Raw genomic sequence first — 16,192 nt, forward strand, 5'->3', positions numbered from 1 at the left:
TGCTGAACTAATTGCTCAAAATAACTTTGGGAGAAAGGATTGAATTCAATTTCTGACAGTGTTTAATACCTACCACTGGCTTTGAACATGTATTTTTGCCATCATATTGAAGGTAGATTGAAATCAACATCAACTATTATTGCATGACAGGGATACCTATAGGATGTGAGACTCGAGTATTGTTTGCACTGTTTAGCATCTGTTTCATCTGAGTTGGAGGGTCAATAAAAGGAACCAATAATTACAAGAAGTGTAGTCACTATTGAAAATACAATGAGACAGCATCTGTGCAATTTATTGGTGACATGTGAAAATTTATGCCAGATCAGGACTCAAACCCAGATTTCCTGCTTTACGTAGGCAAGCATTTGCCTTAACCACTTCAGTTGTCCTAGCATGCTTCCAGGACTGACAAAAATGTCCACATCTCACCATGTGTCCATGTCATGCACTTGCACAACCACTGTGGCTCCTGCACAGGAAGAGACTTACTTATCACTGTTGTGGCATTTGCCTAGGCATGCAAGTACTATTTGCTGTGTCTGTGTTTTAACAATCCTATGCAATGCCCTTCAGACACGGATGCATATCTGAAGGAAAAGATGCAGCTGCCATCTACAGCATATGAAATACAAGAAACGTATTTGCAGTTGTGAATGTAATGAGATTCAAGCTGCATAATTTATTAGTGATGTATGAAAACTGTGCTGGACTGGGGCTTGAACCCAGATTTCCATGCATGCATGTCTTAAGGATTTTGCACAGTAGACCATTAAATGCAGACACTGCAAATAGTATAGAACTAATTACAAATTAATCTGGTTGTCAAGTATAACCTCTGCCCATATTAACTGATTACCTGCTTGCCGAAGTGGCCGAGTGGTTCTAGGCGCTGCAGTCTGGAACCGCGAGACCGCTACGGTCGCAGGTTTGAATCCTGCCTCGGGCATGGATGGGTGTGTTGTCCTTAGGTTAGATAGGTTTAAGTAGTTCTAAGTTCTAGGGGACTGATGACCTCAGATGTTAAGTCCCATAGTGCTCAGAGCCATTTGAACCATTTGATTACCTACTTCAGTGTCACCACAAAACAATCTACTTCTAACAGCAACAAACACATTGACACCAAATGTATTTAATCTATGCTTTCTGAACACCATTATACACTTTATAAAAATTTCAGCTGTACTTGTCTTTGGCTTCAGCCAACTTTTGGTGTTTATAACAATTTGAGCTTCAGTACTTTCTATTTAGCACTTGGTGCTCTGGTTGTTTCTCAACAAAGGTATATTAATTATTGATTATGTCTACCCTCTTCTTCTGTTTGATGTGTATTTTTTAAAACTGAAGCATGTTCTCTACTTTCCCCAAGGCCTGTCCTTAAAACTGCCCAATTCATTCCACACAGTCTCTGATACCTGTGTGGCCACCTCCTGTTTGTAGTGGACTACAGGCCTATGTGAAACCTGAAACATGAGCCACCCTGTGGTGCAATTTGAGAAATATCTGCAAATTACACTGGTGCATAACTGCTTGAGCCATCCAATCAGCTTTGTACCAAAGGTTCATAATTACTACTTTCAATGATTCTACAGACGGTGAGCTCTGCCTTCATGATGCAAGCAAGGCTGGGAATCTTCATCACTTCAGCTAACCACACAAATCCAGAGAGATTCTCTTCTGAGACAAAGTGACACACCGTTAGTACCGACTAGAACCACACCGGCAGTTGGCTGCACTTGCACCCTGCTCTCTTCATGGCATCAAGAAGCACCTGGAATGACTGCCACCCAGTGTCCACACACTATGCAAATTAGATTCCTTCCTTTCCTTGGCCTAAGGGTCCCTACTATATGCCTAACATTGGAGCTCCCAATTACCTGTAATCTCACCCTCTGTGAATGCCTGGAATGACTCCTGTGTAACATCTGATTCAGCACCTTTATCAGCCAGAGTCAGCATCTGAAACTTACTTATCGGGTGAACTGAGGAGGGCTTCCAAACGGGCGCCCATAAGTCTTTTGCCTGAAGGGTCACCAACTGAGCTCAAATGCATATTTTGTTTCAGTCATTAGGTATAGTATAATTTTCTGGGGGTCTGAAAAAACAAATTTACTCAGAGCTTTTAGACTACAAAAAAGAATCATCCGAGCAATGGTGGGAGCAAAACCAAAGCAACATTGCAAACCTTTAACTTTTGTGGTCCTGTCCTCCTCAGTTGCGCGTAATACTACGGTATATTGATAATTTTTGTTTATGGACCGTCTGACAGCAACTGAATAAAACACAATTTTAGTGCCATACGCGTTTCGCCTTTATTTTCTGCAAGGCATCATCAGTGGCAGGTTGCGTAGACAGTTTCTTACATATTACGCTCCTGTTGCATTTTTGGTGTTGTTCTTCTTCCTATGAGCGCCAATTTGCTGTTTTTTCCGCATTCCACAGCACTATGCACTGAACGCTTGTTTTAATGCATTTAATGCATTAAAACATGCGTTCAGTGCATAGTGCTGTGGAATGCGGAAAAAACAGCAAATTGGCGCATTAAATGCATTAAAACAAGCGTTCAGTGCATAGTGCTGTGGAATGCGGAAAAAACAGCAAATTGGCGCATTAAATGCATTAAAACAAGCGTTCAGTGCATAGTGCTGTGGAATGCGGAAAAAACAGCAAATTGGCGCATTAAATGCATTAAACAAGTGTTCAGTGCATAGTGCTGTGGAATGCGGAAAAAACAGCAAATTAGCGCTCATAGGAAGAAGAACCACACCAAAAATGCAACAGGAGCATAATATCTAAGAAACTGTATACGCAACCTGCCACTGATGATGCCTTGCAGAAAATAAAGGTGAAACGCGTATGGCACTAGAATTGTGTTTTATTCAGTTGCTGTCAGACAGTCCATAAGTGAAAATTATCAATATACCGTAGTATTGCAAACCTTTATTTGTAAAAATCGATCTAATGTACATTCCAAGCATATACATCTATGAAACTCTCACTTTCACAAAAAGAAACCCACAACTTTTTGAGGGCAACTTCTTCTTGCTACATGTTACCTACCCACTGTTTAAAATCATATGAAAAAAACCCATACTATATGGGCATGAAATTTGTAAATAAAATATGGAAAGATATGGATGACCCAAATGTAAAAGGTACCAAAAGAGACCTGGAAAAATATGTGAAAGATAAATGTTACTATAGTGTAGAAGATTTCATGAATGGCAACAACGCATTATAATTGTAATTAAAATACCTCTTTGAAGATGTTACACCATATATATTATTAGTTTATTGTCTATTTTTAGTATTGTTATATATAGTGTAAAACTGACAAGTCACCTATGTCACAATCTTTGATTGTATAAGGCATGTTATGTGATAATAAAAATTGAATTGAATTGAATCTGAATGCAGCAATCATTTGCTCTATCCATCCTGAAGGTGGTGGAACTATTGAATAAACAGCTATTGAAGTGTATTGAAAGTGTACAAACACATCACTGCTTCAGAAGCGGGAGCTGCAGCCAAGCTAATGAGTTATACGAGTTAACTGGCTTTACAAATGAAATACAAATTATGTAAATATGCATTACACAGGTATTAAAATCCAGAACCATGGAGTTGATATGGAAGAGATAGGGGCTTCAGTATTAGAGTCAATATTTAAAAGAGATGTGGAAGACCTGACAGCTAAGTAAGTAGAAGGGACACTTCATGGGAATTTCAAAAATCACTGGAGAAAATGGCAACCAAACAACTATTCAAGTTGGTGTGTAGAATCTATAGTCAGGTGACATACCATCAGAATTTTGGAAAATGCCATCCACACAAGTACGAAGATAGTAAGAGCAGATAAGTACGAGAAATGTCCCACAATTAGCATAATAGATTGAGCATCCAAGAGAAAAGAAAATTATGGATCCTTTTGCACTTGGTAAAGAAAACAAAACTGAAGAAAATTCAAGACACATTTATAGAATATGTCATCAATTTAAAATCTACATCTACATCTACATTTATACTCCGCAAGCCACCCAACGGTGTGTGGCGGAGGGCACTTTACGTGCCACTGTCATTACCTCCCTTTCCTGTTCCAGTCGCGTATGGTTCGCGGGAAGAACGACTGTCTGAAAGCCTCCGTGCGCGCTCTAATCTCTCTAATTTTACATTCGTGATCTCCTCGGGAGGTATAAGTAGGGGGAAGCAATATATTCGATACCTCATCCAGAAACGCACCCTCTCGAAACCTGACGAGCAATGGTGGAAGATGTTCAAAATCCTGAGAAGTATGGAACATTGGGTGTTATACTAGCTAAGTATATATATGAGAATTAGATAGACATACTAACCTCCTTCTTTCCCTTCTCTCTGCCATCTCCTCCTCTCCCTCTCTCTGACCATCAACTCCTTCCACTTACATCTGTCCATTACCTCCTCCCCCATCACTCTGACCACCTTCTCCTCCCCTCTCCCCCCCCCCTCTCTGTACCATCTCCCCTTTCTCTCTCTCTATGTCCATTGTGTTGGTACAGGATGAAAGACCCTAAGGATATCGTAAAGTTAAAATTTATTAAAAACAAAAAGTGAAACACCGATCGACCATAAGCGTTGGCATAGACATTAATTATGAATGCGTGATAAGGCGCAGACCATCATTCAGTTTTTGGTACATGATTCTCTCTCTCTCTCTCTCTCTCTCTAGTATGTAGAAGTTCTTAAGAAGTGCCATTTTGGAAATATCAATGGCTACAAGTGTTTTGTATATTACGTGTTTCAAAATAAGAAAAACTTTGATACCAGTATTAAGTATTTTTTATTCAAGTGAAGGGAAACCAAGTAAGGAGGATTTTCTTAACTTTTACATGCACTCGTGTACATGGAGTCCACTGCCTGCAACTGCAACTGAAATGCAAGAGAAGTAGTCCGATAACCTAAAAATTCATACAAGCACAGAACATTTCTAATAACGCAGTTGTATTATCCTTTTAAAATGTTCTTCATATGTATATTTATTTTTAGTTTTTTTTTATTTACAACACAACTGTGCCAGGACTTATGGCACCAGTTGTGAGTAGGGTATGTTAACTATTGTTATGGTATGAAATTTCTAAGACATTGTTATGAATCATAGAAACTAATCGTCTGAATTTTCTATTTTTATGAATCATGACAGGGAGCAAGTAAAGCAAAAAGGCAAAATTTGAGGGGAAATGTTGGAAAGTAAATAAGAATTGGAAGTAGGTTACATAAAATTTTCCATATTAAGCAGTTTTATTTGGCGCAGCAAAGGTAGGACAGCTATGCAAGTTGCTTCGATGGTTACACTTGGTAAGGCCTCTTTTGATGTAGATAGAAACCTTTCCAACATTATTCCTTTCCTTGAACTTTATTTGTGAAAAATTTACAAGAATTTTTCAGTGTGATACATATTGTCAGTAAAACATAAAGAATTGCAATGCAATAGTTTACACATCATACTAGATGTAAAGCAGGCTTTGACTTCACAGAAATTACGATTATCAAGTGTAATAATTAGCATATTAAATTTTAACATTTTTGTGAAAATTTTATTTTTTGCATATTTACATAACATGGGTGAGAAGTATATGCCCATTTTTGATAGGGGTAGCAAAAATGCAATCAGCCAAAATGACGTAGAATTGTGTGATCGAACAATTGAAGTTCAGGCTCCATGCATGCCTACTGCAGAAAGTTTAAGTAGATCAGAAATGAGTGTCACAGGTGTGACAAACGATAGTGATGCTCCTCAGCAGAATAACCTTGGCTACACTATGTTTAAAATTGATGAGACAATGTCACGCATCTCCCAGAGTGACATACCACTCATGAATGAAACATTGGAGAGTGATTCTAATAAGAATTTTGTCAACACGTTACAAACACCAGTTGGTCACAACACAAACATTAACTTGACATGTATAGGTGACAGCAAGCACAGTAGTAGAACTGATACACTGCTATGGTAGTTATATCTAATATAAACACAAAATTAGATAGTATCAATACAAATTTCAGTGATATGAAACAAGACATGAACATGGTAAAACAGCAACAAAATGTTATTACACAAGGTCTAAGTAAATGGAACAAGAACAAGAACAAGTATTCAAGAATTTTCAAGACACGGTCTCACAGAAGTTTGATGACTTAGCCAAAAATTTTCGCACTGAAATCAATGAAAAATTGAATGATATGGAAAAAACAACTAAAGCATGAAGTACTTTATGAATTCAACAGTAATATTATGGAATTAAGACAGAAGGTAGATTCTTTCAATGACCATCATGATCAAGTAGAGCAACAGATAAAGAAAATCACAGCAGCAAATACAAACATTGAAGCCACACAAAACCAGCTGGTTTCGACAGTAAAAATGGCAATCACGGTCATTAACAAACTAAATAAAGACTATGAAGGTGTATCTCTAGCTGTAAAAGAGCTTACTTTAAGGGTAGTAACATTAGAAGTTGACTCCTGGCTTGGAGCATGTGCTAAGAAGGAGAGAGAGAGAGAAGATCAATGAAAATCTGAGTGATATCATTAATCAAGCTGAAGGAGTCAGACGACTTAAAGCATTGAAGTATGTATGCAAACTTTCACTCCTTTTACGCAGCCGATCTTCTTCGCTGGCTTCTGGAATCTCTTTAAACTTCTTCTCCAAAATGTGATGCTAGGTACAGATATTTTGAAAATTCTTCCTCTACTTGTGAAATAAGTAGATACTCGAAAGTTACTTTTCATCAACTAACGCTATATTAAAACTTCATACAGAACATAACTCTCACTGCTCACATAAACATCTGACTTCGTGTAAGTCACTCATATCGTCTCGCATCAGAATCAAAGTTAATTACATTTGCAAGTGAGTTGGCTTAATAACCATGACTCTATCACAGGATTCATAAAATACATCTTGCCTCTAGCAAGTCTGGAATAGTTGTTTTTTGTAAGAGTTAACTCTCCACTGTTCTTTTTTCACTAACAAAAGCCACTGACACTATTATCATTGAGTTACATAAAGGCTCCATGGTCCTCTCATATCCACTTTCACTAAAACTTCCATGTATTGCCCGACAGGTACTTGTTGGTGCCATTCGACTGCTGTGTCTACATTCTTCTCGCAACTGAATTTCAAACCTGTACACACACACACACACACACACACACACAAACACACACAAACAAACATGGGACACGCAGTAGGTAGGATTCTATCATCCCACACTCACATCTAAAGTACTGTGGGTTCGAGATGGTAGAAGGCTGAGTGGTTCTAGAATTTACACTGAAATTCTCGAATCACTACATGTCCCCCCCCCCCCCCCCCCCCCCCCCCAGATTGAACACATGATATTTTATACATAATCATTACGCAAGTAATATCATTCATAATAACATTTCATATCTTAACAATATACATTTTTTACATAAGTTTATATACATATCTCTTCTTACAGAAACAATTCTTTGTTCTTTCTTGAACAATTTTTCGTTCGACATGAGCATATACTTGAGGTTTTAGTCAGCTTTACTAATATTTAGGAATTGTGAGGACTTTTTTTTCTTTATTTTCTTTTTAAATTGAAAACTTCACGTGTTTATGACACATGAGTAATCTATTTTCTTCAGGTTACCCTCCATTCAGGGGCTGTTGCATGCAGCTACCATTATTTTGATTTGTAAATAATAGAGTTCAGCTATCAGTTGTTCTTTGGAATTTTTATTGGCAGATCTAGATTTTAGCTAGCAACTAGCCATTCTCAATGCTAAGAATAAAACAGGTACATAGTTAGATGATGTCATAAAAAAGTTGCAATTAGTGGCTTAATTCATATGGTTTGTATATTACATACCACTATCCTTTTTTTGGTCAATGCATGTAATGCCTGTTGGTCTGGCTTTGTACACAATTCATTGAATACTAATGTTTGTGGAAGGCGGACTGTGTGGAGAACACACTGGTTGGTTTTATCGCACCATCTTTGTGAAGTACATATAAACCTCAATGGAAGTAAACCACTTTTAATTTGAAACTTCCTGGCAGATTAAAACTGTGTGCCAGACCGAGACTCAAACTCGGGACACTTTTAATTTAATTACATGAAATGGAACATAAGTAAAATTCTTACATTGTCGTCTGACTTATTTCATCTTTATCGTCAAGTAATAAAATTTCCATGTTCACTCCTTGTGAGTCCGTTATTATTATTAAAACATTTAAATTACGTCAGGTGGCTAAAACTTTTTTAATTAAAAAAAAACACTTATTAAATTTATAAAAACACTGGAGGACACATGCTGTATAGATCTGTTGGTTGATGTGGCTTAGATATATTTATTTATATATTATATCTCCCTTTATTAAAACCTAATAAGTATATTGTTCATCATATTTACTAAATAGTTCATAGATGGTGCCAAACACCAGTCAGATGCATGGTTATTGCAATGTGGCTATTCCACTATACATATAGAGGGTGCTAACCTCTTTATTCCTTAAAGCCAATTTTCATTGTAAATGTAAAACAACCAATATATGGAATTGCTGTTAATAATACTGTTTATGCATCTGACCTAACATATCATGTACGAAGTTCTATTGGTTCAGAATTATGCTCATCATACTCGTATAGTGTACTGTAAATACCATAGTAACCTTATTTAATAATTTGCATCAGACAATTAAATTTACTTGTGAGACTGAAATAAATAAGTCTATTATTTTTCTAGACCTATCAATTCGAAATGAAAATGGTAGGCACACATTTGGTATATTTCATAAAGAGAGTTGTACTGATGGGATTGTGGATTTTACTTCAAACCACCCAGTTCAACATAAAAAGGCGTTTTTCAATTTTGCTATCAACCGTTTGTTTAAAATTCCTCTGTCAAAAAACGAACACAATGAGGAAATGGCAACAATAAGGCACATTGCAAAAGTAAATAACTATCCACGGGACTTTGTGCTATGTATAAGAACATAGCTAATAAATGCAAAAATAGGATGATGCCTTACAATAATAATACAGCTTCTAAAGAACATAGTATGTTTGTCAGCTTACCTTACTATGGAAAAATGAGCTCTAGGATTGCAACTATCCTTATAAAATACAATATGACTCTCTTTTGGTACCAAAAATATCTTAGGATGTATTTTGCAACACTCTGTAGACGTAAAAAAAAAAAAAAAAAAAATATGCATGCATCTGGAGTTCATAAAATTGATTGCCCAGACTGTAAGGCCTGTTATGTTGGCCAAACAGGAAGGAGGCTGGAAATCAGGTTTGGGTAACACATCGTATTGGGAAGAAAAGATACCATGGAAAAATCGAGTATGTCGGTGCATTTGCTTACGACAAAACATAAGGTGCTGACTTTGACATCCAATGTGAGGTTTCTGCATAAGTGTGAGAAGGGCGGGTTCCTCAACCTTCTGGAAGAGCTCAAAATCTCCTACCATCACAAAGATACCAGCAGCAAACTCATTAACGATCAGGTTGTTGTGAAAAATGCATGGTTCTGGGAGTTGTTCGAGGACTTGTTGCTGGGAACAGGTGTAGGGTTTGACCCAGGGGGAATGAGGTAACTCCTACCATCTTACCAATATGTAGCAACCATTTGCTGTATACTATATGAGTACGATGAGTATAATTCTAAACCAATAGAACTTCTTCCATGATATGTTAGGTCAGATGCATAAACAGTATTATTAACAACAATTACATATATTGGTTGTTTTACATTTAAAACGAAAATCATCTTTAGGGATGAGATAGGTTAGCACCCTCTATATGTATAGTGGAATAGCCACATTGCAATAACCATGCATCTAACTGATGTTCAACACCATATATGAACTATTTAGTAAATATTATTAGGTTTTAGTACAGGGAGACATAATATAAAAATAAATGTATCTAAGCCATATCAATCAATAGATGTATACAGCACATGTCCTCCAGTGTTTTATATATTTAAAACATTAAAAAAGTTTTACCCACCTGATGTAATTTAAATGTTTTAAGAATAATAACAGACTCACAAGGAGTGAACATGGAAATTTTATTACTTGACGATAAAGACGAAATAAGTCGGATGACAATGTAAGAATTTTACTGATGTTCCATTTCATGTAATTAAATTTGAAGTGGTTTACTTCCATTGAGATTCATATGTAGTTCACATAGATGGAGCCATATAACCAACCAATGTGTTCTCCACACAGCCCGCCTTCCTCAAATATTAGTATTCAGTGAACTGTGTACAAAGCCAGACCAACAGGTATTACATGTATTGACCAAAAAAAGGATAGTGGTATGTAATATACAAACCATATGAGTTAATCCCTTAATTGCAACTTTTTTATGACATCATTTGACTATGTACCTGTTGTATTCTTAGCATTGAGAATGGCTAGTTGCTAGCTGAAATCTAGATCTGCCAATAAAAATTCCAAAGGACGACTGATAGCTGAAATCTATTATTTACAAATCTATTTTCTATTCTTATCTTTTTGTACTACCTTTTCCCTAGTATGTACTATTTTCATTAGTTGTAGCTTGGAGGAACTTTGGCCGAAATGAAAGTGTTCTTTTGACACTCATTTATTTCTACAAAACACAATAATACTATTCATTCATAGAATTTATAATTTACAGAATAATTCCTATAAAATTTGTGACTTTTGTCATGATACTGTCCCCTTCTCCTAGGATCAGTACCTGTACCTTGCTTGTGGGTTGACCTTATGAGAGCACTTCCTCTTTCCATTCTGGTAGGTACATCCCTTATAAAACATCCCTATTTTTTAGGCCACAGGTCGTTCTATCTCCACGTAGGTACGCCTGCTCTATATACTTAATGAATGCTGGGTACGCCCTCCATATCCTATCTGAGTAGGCCTCATGGTTCATTACCCTAGTATACATTTCTATGTAAAACATAATTAAGTATTTTGTGGTAAAGATAGATTTATATCTTATGCTTCACATTTATTCTTTAATGCATCATTTACTCCCTAGCATGCTCCTCCCACTTATCAACATCTATACTTTCAATAGATACTATGTCAACATACACTATTCATGTCCCACTATCCTTCAATTCATTAGAGTATTTATTATACTGACATTTCTTATTGATCATCATGATTAACATTCTCTCTTGCTTGCTCATGTCTCTTTCTTAGTTTATATACACCTTTTCTTATGTATATTCAATGTAGAACCATCATAGCTTCCTATATACATGTGCATATTTATAGATGTACCCATATTTTCCCCTACAACACTTGGCAGTTCTCACTTCGTGACAGGCTTTCTAGTCTGTAATTGTATGTTTGTGTCTAAGTGTATATATGTGTATATGCAGATGTGTGTTCATGTAGTCTGATTCTTCAGCCTTCTTATCTAAAGATAAGATGTAGGTTATTAGAAACTACGGAAATAAGGAAGGACTTCAGCGATAGAAGTTTATGAATATGGAAAAAAGAAAAAAATATATGTGCTTGCTAAAATCAAAGAAGAGAAAGAAGATAGTCTGAAAGACAGGAAACCCTTCCCACACAGCCCCCTCTTCCACCTCCCCCCCCCCTCCCCCCCCCCCCCCCCCCCTCCGGATCTCTACTTCTCAGGTACTTGAGTGAGACGCCGGATGCAGTAGGTTTGGTGTTAAATCGTCTGCTATGGCACAGACTTGTCCCGCTTTCACCGTCAAGGTCCCCAAAGGAAATCCTAGCAACCCTATGGAAATGGAAAATGATGAAGAATCAGGCACACTTGTTTGTGAGAGTTGTTTGAAAAGTGTGCTGTGTGTTTTGTGTTAGTCATAATTTTTCTGTTCGTGTAAATCATGCTCTTGTCTACAATACCCACCCTCTTTCAAAATTTATACAAACCCTCCCATCTGTATCACATCTCATGAAAGGTATAAAATACTCTATACAAAATTGAAAATCTATACACTATGGTATCACAGTTGTTCAATTAGTCACCTAATATTATATTATCCATAAATATAATAATCTATTCATTTTTTTTGTTAAAATCACTTTCTTTCTTATTCTGAGATTCTCTTAAGATTTCTGTCTCTTGTAGTCATATTCAGTTTTTCAAGCACTAAAATTACAGGATAGTTTAAGATATTAGGAATAGATGACAGAATAGTTAAATATTTTAAGGGAATTCAGTGCAGGAAAACTATTTTGGAAGAAACACCAAAAACAACTCATGATCTGACAGTCGTCACTCCACCCATTAACCCCAAACATTAACATCCCTGGGGGATATACAACTTTACATCTTTCACATTGTACTTTCCTTTCTCTGATACAGTTGTAGGATCTACTAAAAAAAGAGTCTTAGTATAGATCACCGTTTGTACTCAGTATGGTCCTTCATATTTTTGGAAAAAACTTATGGGTCTCTTTTTTCAGAGTCGAGCTTTGAAGATGTTGTTTTATAAGGACCAGGTCATTGACATGGTACTGAGGTTCTATAGCCTTTTCATTATGCTTACTTACTCTTTCTTATGATTTTTCAATTAATTTTTTAGAAACTATTTTTTGATTTATTTCATAATCAATACTCGGTTGTTCAGGCCAATTAAAAAATTTAATTAGAGGTTCTCCTATAAATGATTTACCTACAACTTCTAAAGGTGTCAACCCAATCAGTAGGTGTGGTAATTCATTTAGTATGAGTTCAAAGTCCTTAATTTTTGTTGCCCACAAAGTATGTTTCTCATGACAGTAAGTACATCATAGTTTTCCAGTTTCCTTCATACTCGTTAACATGGGTTTGACAATGGGTTATAATTGGATATTAATACCTGACAAATACCTTCCCATGTTAGGAATTCCTTAATTTCATTACTCACGAATTGTGGTCCATTATCCGTAAGTAATCATTTTGGTTTCGTACTTCCAGAAAGTATTGCTGTAAACAGTGTATAACTGTTTGGGTATTTGCTGTTTTAATGAGATAAAGTTTAACCTATTTTGATGAGCATTCTATGATGACCAAAATGTATGATACTCCTCGCTTTCCTTTTAGAAATGGTCAAAAAAAAAAAAAAAAAAAAAAATGTCGCTGTGAGATTGTGCAATGACTTAGGAATAATAAGATACATTTTCTATTTCACATGAGTATTATTCTCTTTCACTTTCTGGCAAATTTCACAAGTTCTTATCAGAGATGCTATTCTATGCCCTAGCTTCATAAAATAATAAAATTTATTCTTATGGGCTATACACTTTTTGATTCGGAAGTGTCCATATCCTGTATGAACATATCACACAAATGCATCTTCCATTACCTTCGCAATACACAAGCGCCGATGTTGTGATGTTACAATGTCTCTCCAGGTATGACCTATAATTTTACATTTTCCTACTTTATTAGGAGGTAATGGGTTCCAAATACGCATAGAGAATATTTCTTGTAAAACAGGGATCATGATGGATATTTTCTGTTATTCTTTGCGCCATTTCCTTTACTCTGATGTTGGGATATTCTGCTGACATAAAATTAATGGCAAAAAAATGCCAGTTCCTTCCATACGTTTTAATTCTTCCATTCCTATGGGTAACCTTGATAAAGCATTGGTTACAATACTCTCAGAACCTTTTATGTATTGTATTCTAATATCATATTCCTGTAAGAAGAGTGTCCATCTCATTAACCTACTGTGCAGTTATTGGCTAGTTTTAGAAAGGATAAGTCTTGCTGATGTTTATAAATGTGGACTTCTGTTCCTCCTACTAGTGTTTGAAATTTTTGAATACTCCATACAATTGCCAATAGTTCTTTTTTGGTAGCTGTATAATTTAGTTTATGCTTATTTAGGGCTACGACTTGCAAAAGCTATGGTTCTGTGTTTTACATTATTTGGATCCCACACTCCTTGGAAAAGTTTGGCAGCAATACTGTAATCAGATGCATCTGTCAAGATTTTAAACAGTTTGCCCACCACAGGATGATGTAATATGGGTGATCCAACAAGCGCTCTTTTAACGTTTTCAAACACATCATTTTCACCTTGATCCCAAATCCACGGTACTCCATTTCTTAGTAAACAGAAAATTCTTGGGTCATTTAGTTCTTGCCCTTGTACGTACCATCTATAGTATCTGGCCATACCTATAAATCCTTTTAATTGTCTTACATTTTGGGGTGTGGATATTCTTTGATAGCTTTTACGCATTCTGGGTCTGATCTAATCCCCTATGCCCTTACAATGTGACCTAAGAACGTAAGTTCTTGGCACTGAAAGTATGATTTAGACAATTTCATTGTAATACCTTTCTCTTTAAATTTTTTCCGTCTTGCACAAAGTTAAACAATGTTCTTCCAAAGTAGCTGATATTATCAGGATATATACTACATATATTAGCAAGTCCTTTAATAACTCTCCTTAGTGCCTCATATAACACATGTATAAATATGGACACAGAGATATTAAGTCCAAATGGCAATACATTAAAATGGTATGATTTACCATAAGACAAAAATGCTGTATACTTTTTGGATTCAGGATGTAACTTAATTTGCCAATATCCCACAGTCAAATCCATCGTGATAAAGAACCTTGCCTTTTCTAATCTGGATAACAATTCATGAGTATTAATTAGTTGGTCTCTCTTGGTCTCTATATGTCTATTCAATGTACGAATGTCTAACACTAATCATACCCCACCTGTAGCTTTTTTAACCACGACCAGAGGATTGTTTATTATTCTGGAACTTCAATCTATAATATTGCTATCAATCATTTACTGATTTCATCCCTAACTGCTTCTTTCAAACTTACAGATATTGGATATGGTTTGCAAAAGAATGGGGTGTCATCCTTGATTTTAAATTTACAGATGTAGTCACTGATGTTACCTGGAAGATTGGAAAATACTACTTCATACTCCATTAGAATTTTATATAAATCTTGTCATTGTTGACTGGGCAATGTTAGGGGCTCGTTAACTTTGTCTTGTATATCAGTTCAGTGTGATACATGATTACGTTATTGATCTTTGGTGGCAATTGTGCATTAGCCCTTAATCGCAAGCACTGACACCCAGTTGTTTCTTTTCCAATGTAGTAATCTGTCACAAATGGTATCCAACATCTCCTGTCCCCTTTACCAAAACAAAGAAGATTTTCATCAATGTTTAAGATAACTTTAAACTCTAATAACCAATCTGAACCCAATAATAAGTGTCTATTAAAAATTTTTCTACTATAAACAGCATTTGACAGAAGAACATATTTCCAATACTACAGTTCACTTGGGTTTCGTATTTCACAATTTTACTTTTTGTTCTTGTTATTCTGACTATGTAAACTCCAGTTACTGTCAATAGCAGTAAGTGCTGCTTAGTCTTTAATGAATTAAAGAATGCGTTGGAGATGAGTGATACCACACTCCCTTAATCTATAGATATGTTAACTCAGAATTTTCTACAGTTCCTGCTATTATAGTTTGTGGGTTATAAGTAGCTAAGCTTTGTTCTTCAAGCAGCAACCATTCCTTTGTGGGTATTTTGTGGGTAAAGTTAACATACTTATATGGAACAAGGCCTCCTAATGTATCTCCATGACCTGGGCCCCGGCCCTGGATCCAAATCAAACTACGTTTTCCTCATTACTACTAATTACAGTCTGGTTACCGAAATGAGATATCACATCACCATTTTGTGTTCTATTGTTACTTGGTACAAATTCCTGAGCAGTCACTGGACCTAAATTTGAAGGTGGATGCGTTTTCTGATAATTGTCATCATACTTTTTCTTATTGCATTGGTGACTCTTGCTAAGTTAGTCTCATGTTTCTTAAAATTATTCCCACTACTTCTTTTGTAGTTCGGACTTTCACTTTTGTGTAAGTTTTCATTGCAGTCCTTATTTAATGCACCAAGGGCATCAACAAAAGATAGCAACTTCTCTACTGTTTTCCAACCACTACATAAAATATCTTTCCTCGCATTGCTCGGTAATTGTCTACTTAAAATTCCCACTAATCCTTCCTCTTCCATCAGCTTATCTAAATACTTTGACTGTGTTAGATGCCAATCAAAATACTTCCTCATAGTACCACATGTGTTATTGTAATTTTCTGGGTCCTATAGATCAGATATTAATTTTTCCTGGGTACTTGCAGACCGATACGTCTCTTT

At 36.0% G+C, this 16,192-nt stretch overlaps 1 protein-coding gene across 8 annotated transcripts in view; it reads left to right on the forward strand.

Annotated features, from left to right (window-relative positions):
• LOC124776255 (thiamine transporter 1-like) overlaps nucleotides 1-16,192 on the forward strand; it is a 562,692-nt gene that overhangs the window by 310,098 nt on the left and 236,402 nt on the right. The gene's annotated exons all lie outside the window — the stretch shown is intronic.

Source organism: Schistocerca piceifrons, chromosome 2 (genome assembly GCF_021461385.2).
Source record: "Schistocerca piceifrons isolate TAMUIC-IGC-003096 chromosome 2, iqSchPice1.1, whole genome shotgun sequence".
In the NCBI taxonomy this organism is placed as follows: Eukaryota; Metazoa; Arthropoda; class Insecta; order Orthoptera; family Acrididae; genus Schistocerca; species Schistocerca piceifrons.